Source organism: Spermophilus citellus (assembly GCF_964194105.1).
Source record: "Spermophilus citellus genome assembly, chromosome: 7".
Lineage (NCBI taxonomy): Eukaryota > Metazoa > Chordata > Mammalia > Rodentia > Sciuridae > Spermophilus > Spermophilus citellus.
The window spans coordinates 125,051,635-125,078,805 of record NC_138188.1 but is presented as its reverse complement, the minus strand read 5'-3'; positions in this window follow the sequence as shown (position 1 = coordinate 125,078,805).

Genomic DNA, 27,171 nt, shown 5'->3' with positions numbered 1-27,171 from the left:
CAGTTGGTGAGTTCTAATCAATTTGTGACTTTATAAAAGTGCATCCTAACATTTCTTCCCTAGAACTTTTCACTAAAGTTATTTTCTTCCAAGTATTTTAACATTTAACCAAAGATTAGCTAATGCCCATGGAATTGTGGAAGTCTGTATCTTTTATCATTCATTGTAGACAAAGCAAACATTCAAATATAATTCTTGAAACTTTTCTGACTGGCGTGACTTTTGCCATTGTCTTTTAGAACTGCTATTGAGTGAGTAAGGGACCTTAGTAGATGCACCCCTATTCATTCTGGCAATGATGAGCAAAAAGACACCACAAATGCTTCATTGGATAAAATCATTCTCACTCCTACTCTATAATTATGCCACCCATTATATAACAAAACCTATTTTCTGAGGAGAAGGACTATCACATATTCTTTCCTTCTGGGACTCTATTGTCTCAGGTTAGAGAAGAATACTCCAAAGAATTGGATTCAGAAATCAAACTTCAATGGTGGTATCTTCCACTATAATCTTTGGCCTGAAAATGAGTTCTTCTTTCATATCTATATACTCTCTTGACCTCCTAAAGAGAAGAATAAAATCTTAGAGAAGGTACTGTGTTTGTGGGATGACATTTGTATTAGTTTTTTAGGACTGTTGTAACAATGTACCATAAACTTGGGGCATACACAACATAAATTACTGTCTCACAGTTCTAGAGGCTTGAAGTCTGAGATGGAGCTGTTGGCAAGTTTGGTTATTTTTGAAGGTTGTAAGTGAGAATCAGCTCCACATGTCTCTCTTACTCTCTGGTAGTTTGCTGGAAATCTTTGGCCTCCGTGGATTGCATACATATCACTCTGATGTCTGCCTTCATGTTCATACTTCATTCTCTGTATCTGTAAGTTTGGATCTGTGTTCAGATTTCCTCTTTATACAAATACCAGTCATATCAGATTAAAACTTATCCTATTGATTTCATCTTAGTGAATTGAATATGCAACAATTTTTTCCATATGAAGTCAATTCTTAAGTGCAGAGTGTTTGGATTATAATGTAAGAATTTAGAGGACACAATTCAACTCATACCAGGAACGTAGGTACTCAGACTTATCAAAATATACTCAAATGCTCCATTCTTATTCTAAGGGTTCTTTTTATTCTGAACCAATGCCTTAACAAAGAGAGTAGATGACACTGTAAGTTGATTTCCTTTAAATAATCAAGCTGTCCACAAGAATGTCACACTTTAGGCTTGGTTTTCACAAGAAATTATTGTGGAGCCTTGGCCTTAAGTTGGACATTTAAACAATGAATGTATCATTTTCCTTCTGCCAGTTCCTAAGTACACTTAGAAGATGCCAGCCCATCTAACACCTCTTATACTCTTTATTTCCTTCATTGTATTGTATGGCTATACCTAATTGATTTCCCAAACTTGCTTTATATAGTCAGTTAATTACATAATGATTGAGTTGACTGTCTTACATATATGCTAAAATTTTCAATGTTTAATTTTATACTTTCCAATGGCAGTGAGGCCATTATTAAATTTAAATCTAGTAAGATGAGGGAGAAAGCTGCAGATTCCCATGTTTTAGATTCTATTAGATCTAGTGCAGTAAAAACTGCTTGAACTAAGTTCATGTCAGGAAAATAAAAGCTGCTGTATATCTTCTGAATGTAAAGATAGCACTCAACTAGAGACTCAGTGTTTTGGGGGAAATGTTGGTGGAACAGCAGTGTAGAAGCCAGGGCCGAAGTTAAGGCTAATACCAGAGAAGCCTGAAGAAGCAAACAATGAAGATTTTAATATGAAACTCAAAAGTGGTTCTCAAAAGTTCAAAAGAAAGCTGCCCCATGCTTGTGTCTCTGTAAAGCCTATACCAACTGTCTCATTCTCTAGAGAAAAAGGAGTGGTTATCACGAATTCTTAGTAAGTAAGTTACTGCAAGCATCACATATTTCCATTCTGGCTGTGATTCTTCTTTTAGGAAAACAGCTCCCTTTTTCTTTCATTTTCAAAGTACAGCCCTTTCATCCACAAAGTCTGGAATATGATACAAAAAATGATTCTGGCAAATGCAGTGTTCTTCAATAAGTTGCGTTGATTATGCTGCTTTAAAAACAGATAATCTAGGACAACTATTTATTCTTTAAATCATTATATAAGTAACATATTATATATAATGTCCTCCTTTATATGACTTCAGTCCAGGAATTATTCTCCTTGCTATATATAGTATGTTGAATGTCACCCAAAAATACATGTGTTAAAGATTTTGTTCCCAGGATGGTGCTATTGGGAGGTGGAGTGATCTTTAGGAGGCTGGATTTAGTGAGTCACTGGTTGCATACCTTTGAAGAGGATTGTGGCATCTCCACTTATTCCCTCTTTCTCTTTTGCTTCCTGACCAGAAGGTTAGTAGTTTGCTCTACCTTATATTTCTCCCTGTTGCCTTCCAGCATGCCCACCAGAGTACCACAGCAGAGGGACCACCCAATCCTGACCTTCAAACTACAAATCAAAACATCTTTCTGATTATTATCTCAGGATTTCATTATAGTGACAGAAAGCTGACTAACACATCCTAAATATATTTGCAATACTGTCATATCCCATGTGCCTCTTCAGAGAATTAAATAAAGAGCAAACATTTGTTATTACTATATCCAACTTCCGTAGTAGACTAACCTCCAAGGCATTTAGTATGCTTATCTCTATAGCCTTACTCATAACATTTACTTTTAGCTAGGTCTAACTAGAGCAATATGGACACAGCAAAGCCCTGTGATACTTTGTCCCAGTCCAATCCTGATAAACTTAAATGTTATGTCCTCCTTGGAGCCCTTCCCCTTAGCCTAAGTCAAATGTAGTTATTTCTTCTTGCATGGAACTTTACTTATACCTCTATGTGGCAGCCATTTTATCCTGCTTATATTTTTCTTCAAAACTCCAGTTTCTTATTCACTCAGAGTACCATATTGCAAGTCCAAAGTAAACATGTAACCTGCATCTTCTAGTCCAAAATCTTTCCCATTGTATATTCAGAGACCTATATTTGTTCACAAGTTGTCTCTGGGAAAGATCAGGCATTTGGCAAAATTTGGTATTTGGGACTGGGGTGGGGTGCTATGATAGAGTGTAATAAAAACCAATTCTATCTAAAGCCTTCAGTTTCAATATCTGCCTCATATGTGAGTACAACTTTGTGCCTGGAGAAAGTGAATCTCAGAAAGTGATGACCTTTGATAGAAGATAATTTTCCTACCCAGACATTTTCAAAGGTATATGGGCAATGTGGTTTGACAAAACACCAGGACACATCATATTATAGACTAGTGGCATTTGAGACCTAGGATACTCAGAGTGTCAGGGTAGGCTCCAAGGCAGGCAAGTCTGATGTTCCTATATTTGTGGGAACTCTTTCCAAGAAACAATTATGTATCAGTGGTTTATTGTGCTTAATTATCCAATAGTTTTTCTTATACTATAATTATTTTATAAAAATACATATTCATGATATATATGTATATATATAATATAGCTAATTTATTATATTGTATTTACATATATAAATACATATTTTTTCAAGGGAGAGAAATAAATGGATCTATGCATACACATACTGTAGTGAAATATTTGAAAACAGAAATGAAGATATTATCATGAAAGCAGTAAATGAAAAATGATATGAGAAACTAAGATTAACAGCTGCATTCTTAACAGAAATGATTAAGACTATGGGATAGTAGGCTAATATATTTAAAGTGCTAAAAGGAAAAATAAAAGGCCTGAAAGAATTCCACACTCAACCAATATATACTTCAAAACTGAAGGGAAAATACATTCCCAGAGAAATGAAAGAGATAATACATTGCTAGCAGATGACTTAAAAGATATGGACAAGTATTCCATTGTGAGAGAAAATGGACACAGAGAGTAATGTTTATCCACACAGAAAAAAAATAACATAAGTAAAAATGATTATGCAGATAAATATAACAGATGCTGGAATGCATATTTTGCTCTTCATTCAACTAATTTAAAGGAATATTGAATAAAATAATAATTTAAAACCATACTCTTGGAGTTATATAGTATAAACTATGGGTCTTACAAATGCATTATTACATATATGTTTAATATGATTTTATGTTATGAATATTATAATACAATTAATAAACATTTCCTATATATGCATACATATGACAATAATAACAAAGGAGGTAAACAATAGAGCTAATGCATTTCACCACACATTTGCTGCAGATTTTATGCCAACTGTTTTTTTGTAAAAATGGGGGGTGTGACTGGTATACGAAACTTTTTAAAACAAATTGTGCCAGTGTTACATAAAACTCATTTATTACTAAATTTCCTTTGTTGAAAGATTACGATGCTGGGAATACTTGTGAAAATATATTGACATGATGGAGATGATTTTTAGTGAAATATAGCATTTTGGAGCAAAGTTTCTGTATTTAATGAAATTAAACCACATTATTCTGCAATAGATTTTATTAATTGAAGTAGAATGTGTTAGTCAAAAGTAGACAAATTGAAATAACTCAATTCAGTATGAAATATCTAACAACAAAAAACACAGAAATAGAAACATAGAGGAATAAAACATAAGACAAACACTAAAGAAAAAAGGTAGATGTAATTTTAACATAGCAATAATTGTGTTAAATGTAAAATGATTAAAGAAAAAAATATAAAGGCAAAGATGTTCAGATTCATTACAAACAAATAAGCTGGTGCATTCCTATAACCCCAGCAATTTGGGAGACTGAGGCTGGATTTTAGACTAGTTTAAGCAATTTGGCAAGGATCTAAGCAACATAGCATAAAAAGAACTTGGGACGGCTTGGGTATGGCTCTGTTGCAGAGTGCTTGCCTATCATGTACAGGCCCTGTGTTTGATTCCTATCACTGCCAAAAAAAAAAAAAAAAAAAGACTAAGGACTGTAGCTCAATAGTAGAAGTAGTAGAGGGACCCTGGTTTCCACCCCCAGTATCAATAATTTAATAAATAAATAAATAAATAACCAACAAGGTAATTTTCTGTATCATCTATAACAAATTAATTGCAAAAATGCAGAAATAAATTCTGTGCCAGTTACATGTAACCACAAGAGAACTGGAATGTCTATCCTATTATCAGACAAGACACACTTTAAGATAATGTAAACACTTATAGGAGACAAAGATATACATTTTATGATGATAAAAACTCAATTCTATAGGAACATATGATAATTTTAGACATATATGCAACTAACCAGAATCCTCAAATTTATAGAGCAAGAACTTTTATGAGATTAATTTAAAATGCAACAGTAAAATTTAGAAACTTTAAAACATCAGTCTCAATAATAGATAAAACAAGTAATTAGAAACTCTATAATATATGTGAACAAAACTGTAAGCTAACTTAACTTACCTTTCATTTATGGAATAGTCCACCCAACTACAAAGCATACATTCATTTCAGATGCACATGGGATATTTTCTAAGATCATATGCTATATTATAAAATAATTAGTTAAGATAGAAGTGTCAAAATTATACAAAGTAGGTTTTCTGATCATGAAATAATTAAATTAGAAATCAAGAACACAATTGTGGAAATGCCTAAATATTTAAATAAATAAGTGAAATACTTAAAAGAAATTTATGAATCAAGTTGGGAATGAGAAGCATACTTTTATCCCAGCAAACAAGGAAGCTGAGGCAGGGGGATTGCAAGTTCCAGGTCAGCCCAGGCAACTTAGTAAGATCATGTCTGAAAATAAAATAAAAAGATCCAGGGTATGACTCATTTGTAAAGGGCCTCTAGTTTCAGTTCCCAGCAATGAAAAAAAATCATGAATCAAAGAAAAAAATTACAAGGAAAATTGGAGATCAATTTAAGTTGAATGTAAATGAAAACAACATATGGAAAATAGCAAGATGTAACTCACATCTTGATCACAGAGAAATATTTCTAATAGAAATATCATTGACATAGAATAGGTAATACTGCAGAATATGTATTTTTTAAATTTTTGTATATATTTTTAGTTGTTGATGGACCTTCATTTTACTCATTTATTTTTATGCGGTGCTGAGAATGTAACAGAGTGCCTCACACATGCTAGGCAAGCACTTTACCACTAAGCCACAGCCCCAACCCCAGCACTAGAATATATTTTTAAGAAATCAAAGATATTACATTTTGAAATATACCTCCTCTCAATTTACAAACACAAACTCTGGGGAATACACTCCATTATAATATAGGATTCAGGCTCAGACATTAAATATTTAGCTAAATTGGCCAAGATTCAAATCCTGATCAATCACGTTTTTAAGAAGTAGGTTATTGAAAATAATGTTTTCTTTTCTTGAGTCTCAATTTCTTTATTAGTAGAGTGAGAATAGTAATATTAACATAAGAAATGAATATTAGGAGGAGAAGGTATTAGGCATAAGATGCTTAGCATAGAGCCAGCCACCTAATTGTTCTACATTTTGGTAGAGCTTGCTTCATGTAGAAATTCATTTATCTGTAAGAAAACTTAAGTACCCAAGAAAGAATTTCAGTTAGAATAAAATCCTGTGCTATTATACTATTAAAATGGTATATGAATATAGTTTATGTATAGATAAGAAAGCTCTACATACTCATTTTAAAACAGATTAAGCAAAAAGTATTGCTTTAGGGAAAAAACTTGCAAATTGGCTTTAACATCTAAAGGTGACAAGAAAAACAATATGGAAATATGTTCTCATAGTTTCTACAATTTCTGCTGTCTGAGGGTAATAGTTGCTACCCAAATAATAAACCCTGAGAATGTGGATGAGTTGAGACTTGATGGGTGATGTCACCTATTTAAAAGATCCTCCCAGCTCTTGTTTAGTTCCACTGGTGCTTTAGAATTTTCTACAAAGAAATGCCACAATTCTGAAAGTCTAAGAGGAGGGTGACTGCCAATTATTATCCCAGTTGAGACACAAACAATTCCACTCATCAGTAAGCAAGAAGGTGAACCCTTCAAGAAGCTTCTTATACTAATACTGCAGTAAATGTGGTGAGTCCGTCATGGAATATTTCAATACATTGTGCATGTCATTTGGATTTACAAGCAACCCACTGAGAATGTGGAGTCCTACTTTTCCTTTTCTGTGGTTTCTGTCCATATTAAGAAGCAGCTCTAAATTTTACCCCTGCTCTAAAATATTAGGTTCTGTAATACTTTCCTGAGTTTGCAGGAAACATGTTTTCTTTCCCCAATTGAAAGAAAGGCATGTATTTCCTAAGGAAACAAATTCTAGCTAAAATTTGCTATTACATTAGAAAAGATTTTGTCCTTTAGTTTTCCAATATAAATAGATAGTGAGAAGGAAACATATGATTGAATATCCAGAAGTGAAAGAATAAATAAGTATTAAATAAAAGACTCAGGAAAATTGATGAATTTTTATTCTTATTGAAGTAAAAGCAAATTATGATCAGTAGTCCATTGTAGATTTATGCTCTCAAGATGAGTACATATTATTTCAAAAATAATGTAACATACATATAATAATACTATTTTGGGACGAAATATTAAATGCTGCTCATCAAGGTAACGGTCTATCATAGTCAAATCTCTTTGAAATATGCACTTATCATATGCTAATGATTTTAATAATTGATATGGCATAGTTGTGAACTGAAATGGAATTCTGATTGATTTTTTATGAAAAACTAAAGTTGTAAAATAATGTAATAGAGTTTTTCCTCAGAAAAGAAGATACACAGACACATTTTTTAAAAATAATGGGCATTTTGAAGGGAGGACCCATTGTGTGCCTTAGTTTTAGCTGAATCTGTCATGTGTTCGGTGTCTTCTGGTAGTGGGCCTACAGGAAGCTCACACTGTGCTTTTATGATATCTCCATGTAGTGGAAGTGCACAATTTATTTCAAAGTGTGATAGACACATATTAAACAACATGAGAGAACATCTTCAACTTGACTCCCTTTGCTAACACAATGCAAGGGCCAGGGGTACTTTGCCTGTAGTATATTAGTGTTCACTGAAAATTAAGTTCCTCTTATATTTGTGGATTTAATATAGCATAATTATAAGGAATATGGAGGCAGAGTTAAGTGGTATAGATTTAAATTCATACAAGGAGAGTTGTAAGGTGAATAATTTGCAGCAACTTAGTCTCCATGTGCTTCAAATTCCTTATCTATAAAATAGGAGACTCTCTCTCTACTTTATATATTTGTTTGGGAATGAAATATCCAATCCATATAATTCTTATTGTTGTTTCTGGCCCATAATTAATCATCAAAATAATTAGGAAGAGCAACTAAAAAACATACTTTCAGAATTGTTCTATTCACTATTATTTTATCTGGTAGAAAGAGTATAGCCTACACGAGAAAAACATCCAAGAGTTATGGGATAACATAAAAAAACCAAACTTACGAGTCATCGGGATAGAAGAAGGTACAGAGATTCAAACCAAGGGAATGAGTAACTGCTGAATGAAATAATTACAGAAAACTTTCCAGAAATAAAAAAGGAAACAGATATACAAATTGAAGATGCATACAGGACACCGAGCACACAAAATTACAGTAGACCAACGCCAAGACACATTGTTATGAAGATATCCAATATACAGAACAAAGAGAAAATATTAAAAGCTACAAGAGAAAGGAGACAGATTACATTCAGGGGTAAACCAATAAGGTTAACAACGGATTTTTCATCACAGACGCTGAAAGCAAGAAGGTCATGGAACAATGTATTTCAAACACTGAAAGACAATAGATGCCAACCAAGAATTCTGTATCCAGCAAAATTAAGCTTCAGGTATGACAACGAAATAAAAATCTTTCATGATAAACAAAAGTTAAAAGAATTTGCAGCCAGAAAACCAGCATTGCAAAGCATTTTGAGCAAAACACTACACGAGGAAGAAATGAAAAACAATAACCAAAACCATCAGTAGGAAGTGCCTCAGTAAAGACAGAGGGCAAGGGGAAAGATAATCATGGAGAAACAAACTAAATTTTTTTTTTTTAAAAGGATAAATAATCAAACATGGATGGAAGTACAAACAATATATCAATAGTAACTCTGAATGTTAATGGCTTAAACTCTCCAATAAAGCGACATAGGCTGGTATCATGGATTAAAAAAACAAATCCAACAATATGCTGCCTCCAGGAGACACATCTGATTGGAAAAGACATACACAGGCTGAAGGTGAAAGGATGGGAAAAAATATACCATGCACACAGTCCTCGTAAGCAAGCAGGGGTGGCCATCCTCATATTGAATAAAATCAACTTCAAGACTAAGTTAATCAAAAGGGATAAAGAAGGACATTATATACTGTTAAAGGGAACCATTCACCAACAAGACATAACAATTATCAATATTTATGCACCAAATAATGGTGCATAAATAATGCACAAAAGTTAACTCAAAATGGATCAAGGAGCTTGATATCAAATCAGAGACTCTTCGTCTGATAGAAGAAAAAGTTGGCTCCGATCTACATATTGTGGGGTCGGGCTCCAAATTCCTTAATAGGACACCCATAGCACAAGAGTTAATAACAAGAATCAACAAATGGGACTTACTTAAACTAAAAAGTTTTTTCTCAGCAAGAGAAACAATAAGAGATGTAAATAGGGAGCCTACATCCTGGGAACAAATTTTTACTCCTCACACTTCAGATAGATCCCTAATATCCAGAGTATACAAAGAACTCAAAAAATTAGACAATAAGATAACAAATAACCCAATCAACAAATGGGCCAAGGACCTGAACAGACACTTCTCAGAGGAGGATATACAATCAATCAACAAGTACATGAAAAAATGCTCACCATCTCTAGCAGTCAGAGAAATGCAAATCAAAACCACCCTAAGATACCATCTCACTCCAGTAAGATCGGCATCCACTATGAAGTCAAACAACAACAAGTGCTGGCGAGGATGTGGGGAAAAGGGTACACTTGTTCATTGCTGGTGGGACTGCAAATTGGTGCGGCCAATTTGGAAAGCAGTTTGGAGATTCCTGGGAAAGCTGGGAATGGAACCACCATTTGACCCTGCTATTGCCCTTCTCGGAGTATTCCCTGAAGACCTTAAAAGAGCATGCTACAGGGATACTGCCACATTGATGTTCATAGCAGCACAATTCACAATAGCTAGACTGTGGAACCAACCCAGCTGCCCTTCAATAGATGGATGGATAAAAAAAAAAATGTGGCATCTATACACAATGGAGTACTATGCAGCACTAAAAAATGACAAAATCATAGAATTTGCAGGGAAATGGATGGCACTAAAGCAGATTATCCTAAGTGAATCTAGCCAATCCCTAAAAAACAAATACCAAATGTCTTCTTTGATATAATGAGAGCAACTAAGAACAGAGCAGGGAGGAAGAGCAGGAAGAAAAGATTAACTTTAAACAGAGATATGAGATGGGAGGGAAAGGGAGAGAAAAGGGAAATTGCATGGAAATGAAGGGAGACCCTCATTGCTATACAAAATTACATATAAGAGGTTGTGAGGGGAATTGGAAAATAAACAAGGAGAGAAATGAATTACAGTAGATGGGGTAGAGAGAGAAGATGGGAGGGGAGGGGAGGGGGGATAGTAGGGGATAGGAAAGGTAGCAGAATACAACAATTACTAATAGGGCATTGTGTAAAATTGTGGATGTGTAACTGACGTGATTCTGCAATCTGCATTTGGGGTAAAATTGGGGGTTCATAACCCACTTCAATCTAATGTATGAAATATGATATGTTAAGAGCTTTGTAATGTTGTGAACAACCAATAAAAAAAATAAAATAAAAAAAGATTAAAAAAAGAAAGAAAGAGTATAGCCTATATAACATTTTCAAAATATTTGAAAATCAATATATTAAATAACTCAAATAGTTATTTACTATGTTTTAAGCACTGTTGGCCATTGATGAAATGAGAATGACAAAATAGACCTATTAAGTTTATTTGAATTTCAAATTATGGAAATATTTGGGTAAAAATAGGAGGGGTAATTTCTATTTTCTTATTATAAAAAATAAAAATGTATCCACCACTTTTAATTGAAAAAGATTACACATAGGCATACTCTCACATATATAATCAGTTACCATATAAAGAAAAAATGAACTTGTTCAAGTTCAAATTCACCTGCAGACTAATTATTTTTTATAGAGCTAAATATTGACTGGATATAGAAATAGGCATTTTTATTAACTCTATGCCGCTTTTCATGCAAACACTAATTTATTCTTAATGTCATTCATCTATTGAATCAAAAGTTGATAAATCCTCTGTTCCAGGCTCTAAGTGTTCCAGCACTGATATGAAATTTTCATCCTTACCCTGTGAGAGTGTGGGGAATTCTGCAAACAGAATATGAATTCATTTATAGTAAGGTATAAATAGTGCTTGTGTGAAAAAGAGAAGTAAGTGAAAGAAGGAACATTTTAGATTTTTTTTAAGTTGACAAATGGAAATAAATGCAGGAGGTTTACAATTTATAAAATACAAAGAGTGTATACAAGAATGCTATATTTCTTAATATAGAAGTAATAGTGGAAGATACATTTGATTGAAAGTAGATTTGGAAAGATGAAAGGATAAAACAATAAAGAGCAATAAGTGGCATCTTGTTTAAAAAATGGTTGTTATGAGAAAACAGTGATTTGTATTGTTCTTGTAACTGAAGACAGTGCAGGACAAATCTAACCTGAGTATCCAGATTGAGAAAGAATTCTCTCACAGAACTGGGATGGATTGAAGGAAGGTCATGTAATATTTGTAAATACTTACTAGTTACAGACTAGAGATTTTTGCTTTTTTTATTTTTTATTTTTTTTTTTTGAGAGAGAAGGTAAATGTCACGTGTGTATCATAAAGCAATCTAAATTAAATATCTGAAGAATTCCCACAAGGCTAAGAGCTAACATTCAAATTTTACTTATAGGAATGCCACTTTTAGCAGTAAAAACATAAAGAAAAATATACAGTAAGTCTGATATTTGGTGTTTTGAGACACTAGACTACCCTAAGATTTCTGACATAAGATTCTCGATGATTGGGGAAATAACCCTGCTTAGTAGTTAAAAAAGGTTACTAGGAAATTTCATTAGCAACACATGAAAGATGGACATCCTATTCTTTTGAATACAGGTAAAAATCCCATTTTTTTGTTTATATTGGTATTTATCCCACAGACCAAGGGCACAGTGACAGCACCTATCTAAGGTCTTCAGCTAAGGGTTAAATAAGTAAACTTTTCTTTGTTAGTCATTTATTGAAGAAGCATCATATATTTGGATTGTTTTATGACCTTTTGAGTGTTGGTTTCCAGTTTTATAGGTACTTAAAAATTACCAACAACCAACTTGTAGATTTAAATGTCATCTAATCAGTACAGAATGAGTTCTGAATTCTCTCATGACTAAAACCAGTAGGTTGGAATTTGAACACACAAGGAGTTGCAAAACAAGGGGAAGTACTCACAACCCTTAGTGTATAATTAGGAACTGATGGAAATTTTTCTTTGGTTGAGTGGTATAGAATTTTTAAGTTGTTCCACCTGGTCAAAGGTAATAAATCTTATATTTATATGAATTACTTGAGATTATTACCTAGTTTTTTTTTTGCAAACCCAGACTGAATATAAGTAAAATTACATTGTGAAAGAAATTGCAAGTCAAAGATTTCTGCTGAGACCAGTCCCTCATACACTGACAAGTGTCAGGAAATGAGCCCTTTAGTTTTTCCAAGTCAGCCAAAATTTAGTGCAGCCCATTAACATCGGCCACTCCTTGGATGGGTTCATCTCAAATGCATTCCTCCCTTTTACATGGCTGCTTATCATGTGACACACTGACCCTTCCAAGTCTGCCTTTTCCAGATTTCTGTGACAAGTAGCTTATGGCTGAATTGGGCCAAAAAGAAATAAAAGGAGGGACAGGTGACATCCCTGGCAAAAGTGATTTCCCCAGGACTGGCCTCCTGTAGGTCCAGTTTCCAGGGAGTGATGCAGGTTTCTGAGCTCTAGGAAAAAAAACACCCTTCTTTTGTTCTTCTAGCCTTAGCAGTGGTAAGAGATCCCTGTTGTTGCTCTCCTTGGTTCTCCTCTGATGTTCCCTCTTGATTAATTGGATTTTCCATTATCTCTGTGACTGGCTTCCTGAATTATATTATATTTGTTTAAAATATTCAGAGAAAATTTTGCTATTTTGGTTTAAATCAACTAATAGTATTCCTATCTTGGTACTAAGGGTAATCCCCAAACAGAAATCTTCAAGTTGGGCTTCTGAGATTATTTGCTTACCTGTTTGAGTGGGATTTTGTTAATCAATGGCTTGCAATAGTGTTGTGATCATATGAATTACCACCTGCAGTTGCTTAGGCTAAAGTTCTAGTCAAAAGGAAGACTGGAAAGTCAAGGTATGCCTTCACTTCACCATTCACTAGGACAACAACAATGATGATGCTTATTTAAAATACAAGGTGGCACCACCATTTCTGCTAACACCTAGACTGGTTCTCAGAAGAGATTTCAGAAAAAAAATCAAAGCTGACTTTTAAAAGACTTTTTTCAAGTTGCAGGGAAACACATGGTTATTACACAGTATTAAAATGTAAATCTTCAAGAGGCAGAATCACAGGCAAAAATGAACACACAATTTTACTAAGAAAGTCACGCAAAGCAAGGGCATTAATGGAGGTGGAATACCACTGCAAGATGGGATGGACACATCTGAGAATACTCGAATAAAACTGAGAACATTTCTTTCGTTATATCCCTGAAACTCCTTTGAAACAGATGCAGATTACTCTTCCTTTTCTAAGGAAACTAACCATATTACTCATAGTCTATCAAACACAGCAGGCATACTCTGATAGAATTTTTACATTAACTCAAAAAAAAGTCCCTAAAGGGTGTACCAATGTTTAAGGAAAAATGAATATTGAGGTACTCAGGAACTTTGACTTGTGGTTGTAACCATCCATGAAATTTCAAGGGGAGACAAGTGGAGGCCCAGTCACATTTAGAACTACTCAATGGGAACCCCACTTGCTGAGAAATCCACCCACTACCAAAATTGTAATTCGTGTTTCTTTTTTTTTTAATTTTGTCACCTACCTTCAGTCTTCACTGTCCAAATCCACTAAAAGCCAGAGGATAAGAAGGCATGAATGATCTACAAAGGCAAGTTTTGTAGGGATAGCAGGTAACCAAGTATGTAAAACAGACTTGAGTTGGTAGAGAACAAAGGGGGATCATCAAGCATATTCTGCTCCTTTGGTAATTTTCAATCATACCTAACCTTGCCTCAGAGGAAAAATTAAAAAGTTATACCCATTGCATGGAAGATGCCCTATGATTGAGGGATAATCTCAATTCAGTTACTCTTTCCCATGGAACCCAAATTAAAATATTAACCACCATATTTTCTTTTCAAATAAGGTAGTAAGAAATTCAGGGAAAAGAGAAAATTAACTGAAATTATAGCTACCACAGTGCTAAACCATGCACCTAGTCACTAGGTGTAAACTCATAATTGTAGCTTTTTCCTTCACAAATCATCCCATGTTCATCTTACTATATGACAGCATCTCATCTGGGGGAAAATAACGTTTCTTATACTTTGGAGCATTTCAATCTAGCAGAATACCCCAAATATAGATTATTTCAGGATCCAAGTCTTAACTGAATTAATATAGATTCCCATTGATCATTATTAATGGAGATGGAAATAATAACAGGAACTTAGGCAAATTTCCTGTAGTAGTCTTCTTATGCTCATGTAACAGTAGTATAACAATTTTTCTTCGTAATTGGAATTAAGCACTCTTAAAAATCAACTGACCTTATTCTCCACTGCCATTTTAATAGTATGAGGAGCCTCAAATGAACTTTGCTACCTATGTAACAGAGATCCTAACTATATTTCCTAATATGTGCTCACCTCCTTTGCCCACTACTACCTCTAAACCACTAAATCGATGACTGCAGAAGTGAGTAGCAAATGTTCCACAGTGTGTGCTATAAAATTTGGATATTAAGTCTCCCCAAAAGTTTGATCTGTCTTACTACTGGAATGTAGTGGGGCATCTAGGAACTGAGAGCTAGTGGGAGGTCTTCTAGTCATTTGGTTCATGCCCTTCAAGAGGATGTAGGACCTTACCCCTTCTTCTCTCTCTTTTTGACACACAGGCATGAGGTGAATGAGCTTCTTACATGCTCTATCAGGATGCACTGTGCCACCATAGATACAAAGTGATGAGGCTACTGTTAATGGACTGAAATTTCATAAAATGTGTAGCAAGATAAATATTTTTTCTTTAAAAGTTGATTCTATCAGGTATTTTAAATAATTACAGAAAGTTGGCTAATGCAATGGGTTAGAAAATTTATCAGCAAAAGGGAACATCTTTTCCTTGTTTTCACACTTACACATTCTAACTAAAGAGCTAAAGAGAAATTGTAATCATAAATTGGACTACAATGTAACTGTAGGTGAACCTTCAGTAGGCTATAAATTGCTTTATCAGACTCTTTTGGCTCTGACATGTTCATAGCAAAACCAATGAATCTCTTGTACCTGAGCTCATTGTTAAATTTATGTGATTATAAAATGAGTTTGTTGTTTGTAGTCAAAGATATATGGGATAAGATGGCAATAAATAAGACATTCTGCAAGTCCACTAATGGATGTTCTGGCAGAAGTATTTTAGACAGGGAATGTAAGTTCACATGTACTTATTCTCATAAAGACAAATCACTGGCTCACACCTGTGGGAAAGGGCCAAGAATAACCTCACTGTAATATCAGCTAACAGATTAGCAGACGATAGCCAAATTATCCTTCAATAGCAGCCATCCATTGTTTTTGAACCCATGAATTGTCTATATCTCTTCCTACATGTATGTTTGTACATGGGCTCCTTGAGGAGGCTATGGGGCATTTGGAGAATAAGGGAGTACATCAGTATAATGATTCATCTTGTCTACCTGATTATGTAAATTCTCCTCTATGGGGATTACTAATGAAAAGTATCTGATATAGTAATGTTTACCTATTTTGCTAATTCTGGGATCCCCATCCATGCTGCGACCTGCACAGCCATTTATTCAGGTTGCTGAACCGGGTGGTGAGGGGATTGAGAAAAGACAGACAGACACACGAATACAAAAATGCCGGGACCTGGTGGTTCAGCCAGTACCTTATGGGAGAAGACTAACCTCAGGAGCAAGCACAGCATATTTATCGTATAGGTTTAAACATCAAAAGGATTTATTTTGAGAAAGTTTCTTGTCACAGGACAATTCAGAACCCATTATGCAACTGCCACTCCCAACACATCTTATACTTCTGCTCAGTCCTCTTTGAAGCAAATATTCCAATTTTATTCATTATTTTCTCAGCAAGATAAGACATCCATTACCCATGAATCAATATGTATCAATGTCATACATAATCTTTCTTTCAAATATAGATTGAGAAAGAAAGAAAATAACTAGATAAACTCCTTGACAGTCAGCTCTAGAGACTATTTTTATTTCCTTGCCAAGTCATGTACATGTAATGTAGCAACTATATATTGCCAGATTGAACATGATAGAGTGTAAATCTATCTCCTTAAGAACTCTATTAGTACCTATGGGGGCATTCAGTTAAAAAAGATGAAGTTGTTAGTGTCAATGTTTGTGAGTTTGAGACCTTGGTTTATAATAATTAATTGTGTATTCTAGAATTTTTAGAGCTAAATCTCACCCTATTTCCCTTTTTCAAAGAAATGCTGTTGATAATATCCAACATTATAAATTTATGCATAATATGGACCCAGTATGTGAAAGGAGGAAGATACATGGACTCTGGACTTGATCATTCAACTGGGACTTGCAAAGGCCCCATCCAGGATGCCTATCTGCCACACAGATTTTCTTCATTATTAACTGTGTTGTGTTATTAAGCACAAATGTTAGAGCAGCTTATACCTCAGGCTAGGTCTGCTGCTCAGCCTTCTCTTGCTTTAAGTCCTGCTCATAACTGCCAACATTATGAATTTCTTAGTAAACAAGAGAGGAGAGCCCAACCTAAAATTTACTAAAAACCTCAAAATAATATAATTTTGTTTCTTTTTTCTTGGACAGAAATACAAGGTATATTATGTTGTCTTTCATTTTGGAGGAAGAGTTATAACATTCCCCAATCACTGGAGGAAATCATGAACGTGGCAGCCCCTGAAGTTTCTCAAGGTTTACTGCCTACACTCTGGCATACATGTATCTCATTCAAGTATACAGAAATCCTGCTAATTCTTTTTTGGAAGGTTAGTAAGTAAAATGTTCATATGGTTAAGATGTTGAACAGGGTGAATATAATACATTTACTCAAATATTTCAGATTTCTAGACATCTTGATCTCTTTCTCTGAATACCATTCCAGGGAAGGTCTCACATTTAAAATCATTAACTTTTAGCTATTATTAAGGCCTCAAATTTATTAACCAACAAAGCAAAATGCCGAGGTTCATCCTAGGAGATAGAGCTAACACTTTAAATGGTAAATTCAAATTAAATGCACAGTTACCTAAAATAAGTTTATATGATGTCCTCCTTTTTCTTACACTATTAAGATCCTTTCTTGAGAAGTACAAGGAGTAATTCTACAAAAGTTAAGTAATTAAAAGTTGTTTGTGTTTTTTTTTTGTTGTTGTTGTTGTTTTTTTTACTGAGATCTAGTTCCTTCAAATTGAGGGTAGGTCTAATTTTACTAGTCAAAGAGATTCAGAAAAAAATGAAGGGTTCAAATTTTCAGCTCTTAAATTTTTCACTTAATCTTCTTTGATTTACTATAATTGACTCAAATATGCAATGTTCATTCATTCATTCAACAAATATTTACTGACATCTCACATATACAAATACAATACTGAAAAAAAATATTTATCTTCACAATTACATAGTAGAAGAATCAAATGACATGATAAGTAAAAGAAGAAGCCTGTTAGAGGTTAGTTTTAAGAGAAAAAGAAATGCAGCAAGGGGTCCTGGACAGAAGATGACAGTGACAACACAGTTGCCACTTCAAAAGATGTCCAGATTGTGCTGTCACTAACAGAGTAACAAGAAGGGAAAGGACCTTGAGGCATGAAAGTGAATTGAACATTCCTTTAAGAGGAAAACTCAAGGCTAAAGCCCTTTACCTCAAGGGCAAAGCAGAAGTCAAACCGATCAGCTCAATACAATAAGAAGGACTGTGTAGTTGGTGCCGCAGTCCGGCTGCAGCAAAATAACCGGGGGGTGATGAGCAACTTGTGTAGATTGATACAGCAGGAGTGGAAGCCGTTTATTGTAAGACAGGAGCAGTATTCATACATTACACACAGCTTATCTTAATTAACATAAACTAGATACATCAGTCAACCAATAAGGAATCTCCACACTTAATGGCTCTCTGGCCTTACTTCACAAACCACTCCCTCTGGCATTTTGCCAGGCGCCATCCAGACTTGTTTACAGACTCTAACAGTTGGATTAGAGAGAATCAGTGGGAGCAGTAGGACACCAAGTGAGAAGACTTAGACACGGAGTGAGAAGACCTAGATCTAAAGACCTTGTAGATTATTGTAAGAACTTCTAGTTTTTTAAAATGATACATATTTTTTAGACATATTGATGAGGTGCAGTGTGCTATTCCCATACATATGCACAGTGTGGACAGATCAAATCTCTAGTCATCATTATTCTATATTCAGGTAGACTTGTTTTAGCTTCTATATCTGAGAGAGAACATGCACTATTAGTCCTTCCGGGTCTGGCTTATTTTACTTAGCACAATGCTCTCCGGTTACATCCATTCTGCTGCAAATGAAAGGTTTCCTTTCTTTATGGTTGAATAATGCTCCATTATTGCACACTACATTTTCTTTATCATTTTATCTGTTGAAGGGCATGTAGGTTTATCATAGCTTAGCTATTATGAACAGTATTGAAATAAACACGTGCATGTGGACATCTATTTATTATGCTGATTTCAATTTTAACCTCAGCCACTTTCAATAGATCAATCAGGAGTGGGAGAAAAAGGCCTCAGTGGAATTATACACTGAAGAATTACTTTAATTATGTAGAAAAACCAGGTATGTAGTGAGGTAGCAGAAGATGATTATAATTCACTCAAAATGGGATTAAGAGCAAGTTACCAGATACCTGCATGTCCTCTGCCTTGTTCCCTCTGGTCTTCACTTTTTAGATTTCAAATACTAGAACAGTCCTGTAAGTGCAGAACAGTCATGATTGATTTATTTATCTGATTGAACTTAGGTGTGTGATGATAGGTCTGGTAATACCATTTGCTAACTGCCAAAAGTCTTTTGGAAGGTGGCACTTAGGCTTCAGGAGAAGCAGAGTTCAAGTCCCTAAAAAGGCGAGTCCTGGCAGAACCCTTTCAGATGGGTGAGAATGAGTACACTTCCTCCCATGCTCCTGGACTTCTTGATCAGCTAGGCCTTCTAGCATCATTCATTTGAAAACTCTGCTTTTGTAGTAACTGGCTGTCATGGAAGACAGTGAAATGGTAATACTGGTGACCATCTGACTGGGTCTGGTATGATAACAGTTGGAGATAGTAAATAATCCCTAAATTCAGACATTGAAACATCAGGATTTGCTGGAATACCTCATCTAAGAAGAAGATTCAAGGGTGACTTGAGTTTTTGACAGAGTTATTCAAGAGTGAAATTGTCACTAGCTGAAATATGGAAAATGGCAAAAGAATCTTGATGGTAAAGTGGATCTTACAAAGTAATTTTTCCTTAATGAAATAACTAATATGTATGCTAATATGAATTTTAAAAAGAAAAATTAATAATGTAGAAAAGAAAGGGAGGAAATAGTAAAACAAGTTTCTGAAATAAGTGATAGGAGAAGGAATTCAGCACACAGATGCAGGTTACACTTGGCCATGAATACACAGCTCTATTATATTTATTGTAATACAAGAGAGTGTGTATGGTATGGACATGGCCATGGAAGCCAGTGAAATGTATTTTCAGATTGCTCATATTTTCCTAGTGAAATGATAATCCTGGTTACCATCTAAATATGGAAATGGAGAGTGTTTTTGAGTTTTCAGGAGAAAAAAGAAGATACAAAATAGTCCAACAGGATAGATTGGTTATGCTGCTGTCACCAAAAACTATCAACAAATTGATATAATGTGTCTAAAAGAGAAGATGACAATGACTTAGAAGAAAATCTGAGCAACATGAAAAATTAAGTTATGGGCAGAGGAAAATTTTTTTCTCAAAATGTTCTTAAGAAAGAATAGCCTAGAAAAATTTGAAAAAAAAATCCAGAAAGTAGTAGTATCACCAAAGTAAAGTGTTAATATACTGCAGAAGTAGCTAAGATACTGAAGACTGCTATATTGAGCAAAAAAGAAATCAATAGTTACATTGGAAGTATCTATTTTTTAAAAAGTGGGAGCCTAGTAACAATAGCGATGGCCATATATTAAAATATACATGTATATTATATCAGGAACTACATATAAGACTTTATATGTATAATTTTTTGATAAATAATTTCATGAATTAAGCACAGTCATATCATAATTTAACTGATGAAGCAATTGAAGCACACAAGATTAGTAAGTATGTCACTGATACTGAAAATAGAGACTCAATCAGTTTTCCTGGTTGAAACACTGTACCTTAGCCACCATATTAAACTGTATTCTAGGAATAAGGTTTGCATGAATAAAGCTAAGTGGAAACCAGGAAGCAGGGACTACAGACAACTTTTCCAACTTGCTGTGATGGAAAAAAAAGGAAAATCTTCTGGTAATTGAAGGAGATCCAGTAAGCGGAAGTTTTTGTTTTCTTTTCACTTTGAATGCAAGTTAAGAGAAATTAAAATATGTAGAAAGATGATGGTTATGAGCCACTAGTGAAAGAGACTTTGAAGATATTAGAGAGAGGGAGAGAGGAAAAAAGGAGGAGAGGAGTGAACAGGAAAGAAAGACTGGGGTTTAAGACATATCTTTTTGCATATGTGAATTTTCTCTTGAAATTTACTTGTGAATATGACTAAATGTGAAGATTTTTCTCAGAATGAAATTAGACTGGAATTTGTGCTTTTCCTTTAGAGCAGTCCATGTTGTTTCTAAGATTTTTGCCTTTCCCACTCTTATTATCAGATAGCAACAAGAAGATGAGGACTCAAGAAAATATATTGGTTACAGGATAAATACTTTGATGTGAATACAGTAACTAAGGTAATCCAGGATTTTTTCATAGGTGCTCCTTTATTACAGATAAATAAAGATAGTTAATTTATCCTTATTGTGTTATTAGAGAAATTAATTTTGTCCTTGCTCATACCATTGAAAGCCTGATGCTTTACCATATTTCTAATAACCCCACTATCACTTGATCTCCCATCACAGATCCATTTTAAATCTAATCCCCTAATGTTAAACAGCTTGAAGCAGGCAGGTTTCTCATGTATCTTATGGAATAGAGGAAAGTTCAGAATTTTACATGCCTGAAAATTGTTGCCTTATGAAGGTGCATGCTTGCTTACCATAACATAAAAATGTGGGCTCTGAAGTCAGCACATATAAGTGTTGGAATCCCAGAGGCTCTTATTTCTTAATTTTATTATCATCATGTATAAAATGAAGATGAGCTCATATACTTGAATTAATGGCATACTTTATGTAAGGTAATCACATACTTTAATTAAAATTTTTAATAAAGATCTCTAGAAAATATAAGTTAAAATCTACAAAGCAACCTTTCATTGTATGGTAGCAATGGTGAATACTGACTTTCATTTTTTTGCTTTCTTACTACACATAGATATTATTTCATTGAATTACACATCTTCATCAAGAAAACTTTCTTCACCCCTGGTTACCCTAGTACTGTGGAGGAAGCTCAATACTTCTTTGTCAACAGAATCAAGTGATATTTGTTAAAAATATCATGAGAATGTGCTGCTATGAGGTCAAATAATGTATGCATAGAGTACTGACAGAACTGAGGGTATTATAGGACCCAGAAATGTGGAGTATGGGTATACACAGGTCATGGAGCCATTACTCACATGTAAAAGTTCAAAAATTTGCTCCAGAAATCCCAAGGACCTACACAATACTCATCACACTGGGAACCCTGAAACACTCATTCTCATTTCAAATACTTATACTGGATCAAATAAAGATATTCTCCTCATTTTTCTTCTTAAAATTGTGCTCCAAGAAGAGTGGAAGATATTTAAATAGAAGGATCCATTTGTTGCTAAACAAATATTTATTGGAGGGGGGGTGTTACATTTCCTAAAGGAAGTGTGATCTCATGTAAATAGTAAAAGATAAAACAGATTTCACTAGTAAACTAACATTGAGATTGAAGAGGAGGTACGCTCTAAAAACAGAGAAAATTAAAAAAAGGTAGATCCGGGTGAAGAGAGACAGAGACAGAGAATAATAGGTTGAATGGAGGAGCAATGTGTATTTAATTAGAACTATATTTTCAGTTACAAGTAAGACTAAATTAAGAAATAAAAGTAGAGGAATAAAAGAGGCTCATACAGTAGGTCCTTATAAATCACAAGCATATGGATTTTATTCCGAGTAAAGTGAGCAGGCAGAGAATTGGGTTGTTGTAACTTAAACCAGAATCTAAGAGACTCATTAAGATGATGTTTCAAAAAAATGATATCATTGGCAGCAGATTGAATTATGGCAATGGTAGTATGAAGCAATAAAAGATAAAGATCCTTTAACAAGAAATGGGAGGTTAAAAAAAACATTAAGACCTAGTGATCAATTTGATATGAGAGTGAAGAAAGAGCAATATTAAGAATGACCCAAGAGGGGCTGGGGATGTGGCTCAAGCGGTAGCGCGCTCGCCTGGCATGCGTGCGGCCCGGGTTCGATCCTCAGCACCACATACAAACAAAGATGTTGTGTCCGCCGAAAACTAAAAAATAAATAAATATTAAAATTCTCTCTCTCTCTCTCTCTCTCTCCCCTCTCTCTCTCTCTCTCTCCCCCCTCTCTCACTCTCTCTTTAAAAAAAAAAAAAAAAAAAAAAAAAAAAGAATGACCCAAGAATTACTGGATAGACCAACAGAGAAGGTATTATTTCTGATCCTCAAGTTAGCACAGAATGAAAAAGTGTATATTTGAGTGGGATAATTTACCATTTATTCTATGCAACATTCATGTATGAGGGTTATTATTATTTTTCAGTACAAATTCTTAAAATTTACATGCATCACTACAACATTGTGAAAGGCAGTAACTTTTTATGCCATCTTTGTGTCATTAATGCCATCGTGGATCTAACATTTAGCAAAGCATTCAATAAATATCTGATTCATGTATTTATTCACAAATGTTTATTAAATATGCTATATGTTATACATTAGTGTCTAAATCAGTTATTCTTAATCATGGCTATGCATCACAACCATTCAGGAATGTTTAAAAATCATTGTGGCTAATCCCTCTCTTGAGGGAACACAGGTGACAAACCATAGCAGGTCACAAGCTACTATTCTGGAGACTGAGGGTGTCCCAAAGAACAAACATGTCAGAATCCCTTATTTCATGGGATCTAAATGCAAAGATATGTGGAAGACAGAAAAAAATAAAGTCTAGGAGTCAAAAATAAACTATGCTAGCTCTGAATGTAAGTGAACAATAGCCAATAACAGAGAAATTATTGTATACAACTAAATCACATTATAAAAAATTTTCTCTTTTCTTTGGCAGTTGTTACTCAGGTTATATATAGCCTTAAGGTTACAAATAAATATATAGATCATAAAGTCACCTCTTCCAAACTAAAAACTTTAACCTTAGCCCTGTATGTTACTTGTGACAGAATATTTTAATGAATTTGAAAGCCTCCTCTTGACTTGGCTTCCAGATATTCTCCAGTTGTAGAGTATACAGTAAGGCCTCTAAAGGAGAGTGACAGGGAGTGGAAACACAGTGACTTCTTCAAAAAGTGACCAGAGGACTACAGACACTGAAAATACAAAGAAGACAAAAATAACCTGAAATCATTGTAGTTGAACAGTGACACTTCATGTTCAAGATGTTTGCTCTGTGTTTGGATAAAAGAGCCAGGATATCAAAATAAGCTGTGAGAAAGTGAATAAGGAGGACTTCAAGTCCAGTTTTCTCAAAGGCACCTGCATGCAACACAGTATTCCAATATCGTATCTAACTTGATTTAATCACTTTAAAAATTAAAATAAAAAATTCAGAGGTTAAGAAATTGTCCCAGAGTGTTTTACAAAGTCATGATGAATAATAAATATTTTATTTTAGGGATTAAGCATTAATTATCTGGAAAGTTTTACTTATCATGAAAATCTAATTTCCCAGAGGGTAAAGTGTAAATGAAACATTACCAGACTATTACAAAATGTAATCCATTATTGTCTATTATCAATTAGTTTGTAATAGAGCAAACTACTATTAATTTCATTTACCATTTGCCTCCAAGTAAAATATGAAAGTAATTTCTCAATAGATAATTAAAACATGGTTGTAACATTCATATAGAGTCAATACACACAAAATATAATGCAGCCATTTGCTTCCTTCCTAAAGAAACATACAAATTATTTCATTTGACATATAAAAATATGCATTTATCATTACTTTAAGATATTATATATAGTTTTTACATCTTTACATTTATGATCTGATTAATTTATTACTTAAAATATATAAAAGTTAAGAAAGTGTGTATTTGTTTTTATCAAGTGACAAGTAATCTCCTGCAGACTTATTTTCAAGTGCAATTTTACATAACATCTACAAAGTCATTCAAGATGAACATAAATACTCAACCTTAAGAAATAGATGATTAATAATTGATAAAATGTAATAGATAGATCTTTGGACCTCAGAGAAGTTGGGAGAATTACTCATGGTTCCAATCAGAGTGAGAATTTGAAACCCAGTTTTTCTGATATAAATTATAACTCAGTGGTTCTCAAAGTGAGGTCCTCCAACTAATAGCATTGATATTCTCTGAGATTTGTTAGAAATGCAAATTCTTGGACCTCAACCCAACCTAATTCATCACAAATTTGGAGGGTCCAGCAATGTATGTTTTCACTTTCTAGGGATTTTTTTTTTCTTTTTGAGGATACTGGGGATTGAACTCTGGGACACTCAATCCCTAAGCCACATCCAAGCCCTATTTTGTATTTTATTTAGAGACAGGGTCTCACTGAGTTGCTTAGCGCCTTGTCATTGCTGAGGCTGGCTTTGAACTCACTATCCTCCTGTCTTACCTCCTGACCCTCTGGGATTACAGGCATACACGAATGCACCTGGCACCTCCCAAGCGATTCTGATTCAAGTTAATCAGAAACACCCTTAAGAATCAATGCTTCCTTGTCAGTGTCATACAACCCCTGGGCACTAATACAATTTCAGGTACAATATCGCCCTGGGCTGCACTTCTTACATACATTTCTCCAGATCTGTGCCCCCCTTTCTGCATCCAGTGCCATCTAGGGAGGAGGAACTACACAGACCACATCAAATATTTCTAGGTAGGTACCATCAATCAATATGTGCCAAGGAAGGAGAATTGAGGAAGTAAAGAGAGGGTTTTCCACATTCTTATTACTCCAGTTCCTCCCTTGACCTGTGGCTCTGAGTTGGTTTCATTTATCATCATTTTTCTTTTTTTCTTTCTTTTTTTTTTTTTTGGTATTGGGTATTGAACTCAGGAGTGCTCTACCACAAGCTACACCTCCAGTCCTTTTTTATTTAGTTATTTTAATTTTGAGATAGGATCTCCCTAAATTGCAGAGGCTGACCTGAAACTTGTGAGCCTCTTGCCTCAGTCTCCCAAGTCTTTAGGATTGCAGGTATATATTACTACTCCCACTTCATCTCTTAATTTTAACAGCTCCAATTGAGCAAAAATTTCCAGAGAGTTTTCTCTCTAGAACACAGTACCTGTGCCTTTATTTTAAAGGTAAAAATGAAGCACTATGTATATGACCCCACATTGCCTGTTATAGTTTTCCTTCTATACTTCTTCATTACTTTTTTAAATCAAATACCCTGTTATGAATGTGCTATCATTCCTATCATTAACTAGTTTAATTTCATTATCATAACTTGAATCAGAAAGCTGTTTCATATTGTTTAGTTTTCAAAGATACTTTATGAAATTTGAAATATATTATTACTCAAGTATCCCAATAAACTACATGTAAATCTAAACAATCAATTCTCTTGTATGTTATGTTAGTGTGACATTGGCTCTAAGAAGCCAGGTTAGAATTAAATATGTTGCATTAACAAGAAATTTCTAATATCACAGTGGTTTAACACAATATAAAGTTTGTTTTTCTTCATACAAAGCAGTGACTCAGGAAATTTGTGGTTCCATGTCAAAGGCATAGATTGAAGACATACTATCTCAGAAATGCTCTGGCAAAGAAATGAAAAACATAAATTTTGCTGATGGCCATTTTTTCAGAAATTAAAACAGAAACAATCCAACACAAGGGGATCCATGTACATATAAAACTAGAATATTTGTAAACATTGTCAAAAGAGATCATTTTTCACTTGCCATGGAGAAGGTAAACTATAAGAAAAAGTGACATGGAAAACATACTCTATATTTAACTTTTTTGAGACTTGTAATTAACTTTCCTGGTAAAATCAATCTTTTTTGTTTGTTTGTTGGTTGGTTTGTTTGTTGGTTGGTCAATTTCAACATGTAACAGCTTTGTTGAAATATATGTTATATGCTCTGAAAAATCACCTATTGAAGTTGCATTTTCACAGAACTGTGCAACCATTGCCACATCAATTTTAGAGAATTGTCATCATATCCGAGCACATATACTTATTAGAAATCCCTTCCCTTTGTCTCCAATATTACAATTCTAGGCAGCCCATTTACCTATTTCCTGTCTCCATGTATTTGCCTACTGCAGGAATTTCATATAAATGGAATCAGACAGTATGACCTGTGTAACTAGCTCCTGTCACATAGCCTAATGTTTTCAAGATTGAGACAATTGCATGTATTAATGTTCTATTGCCAAATGATGTTCTATGATATGAATTTTCACATA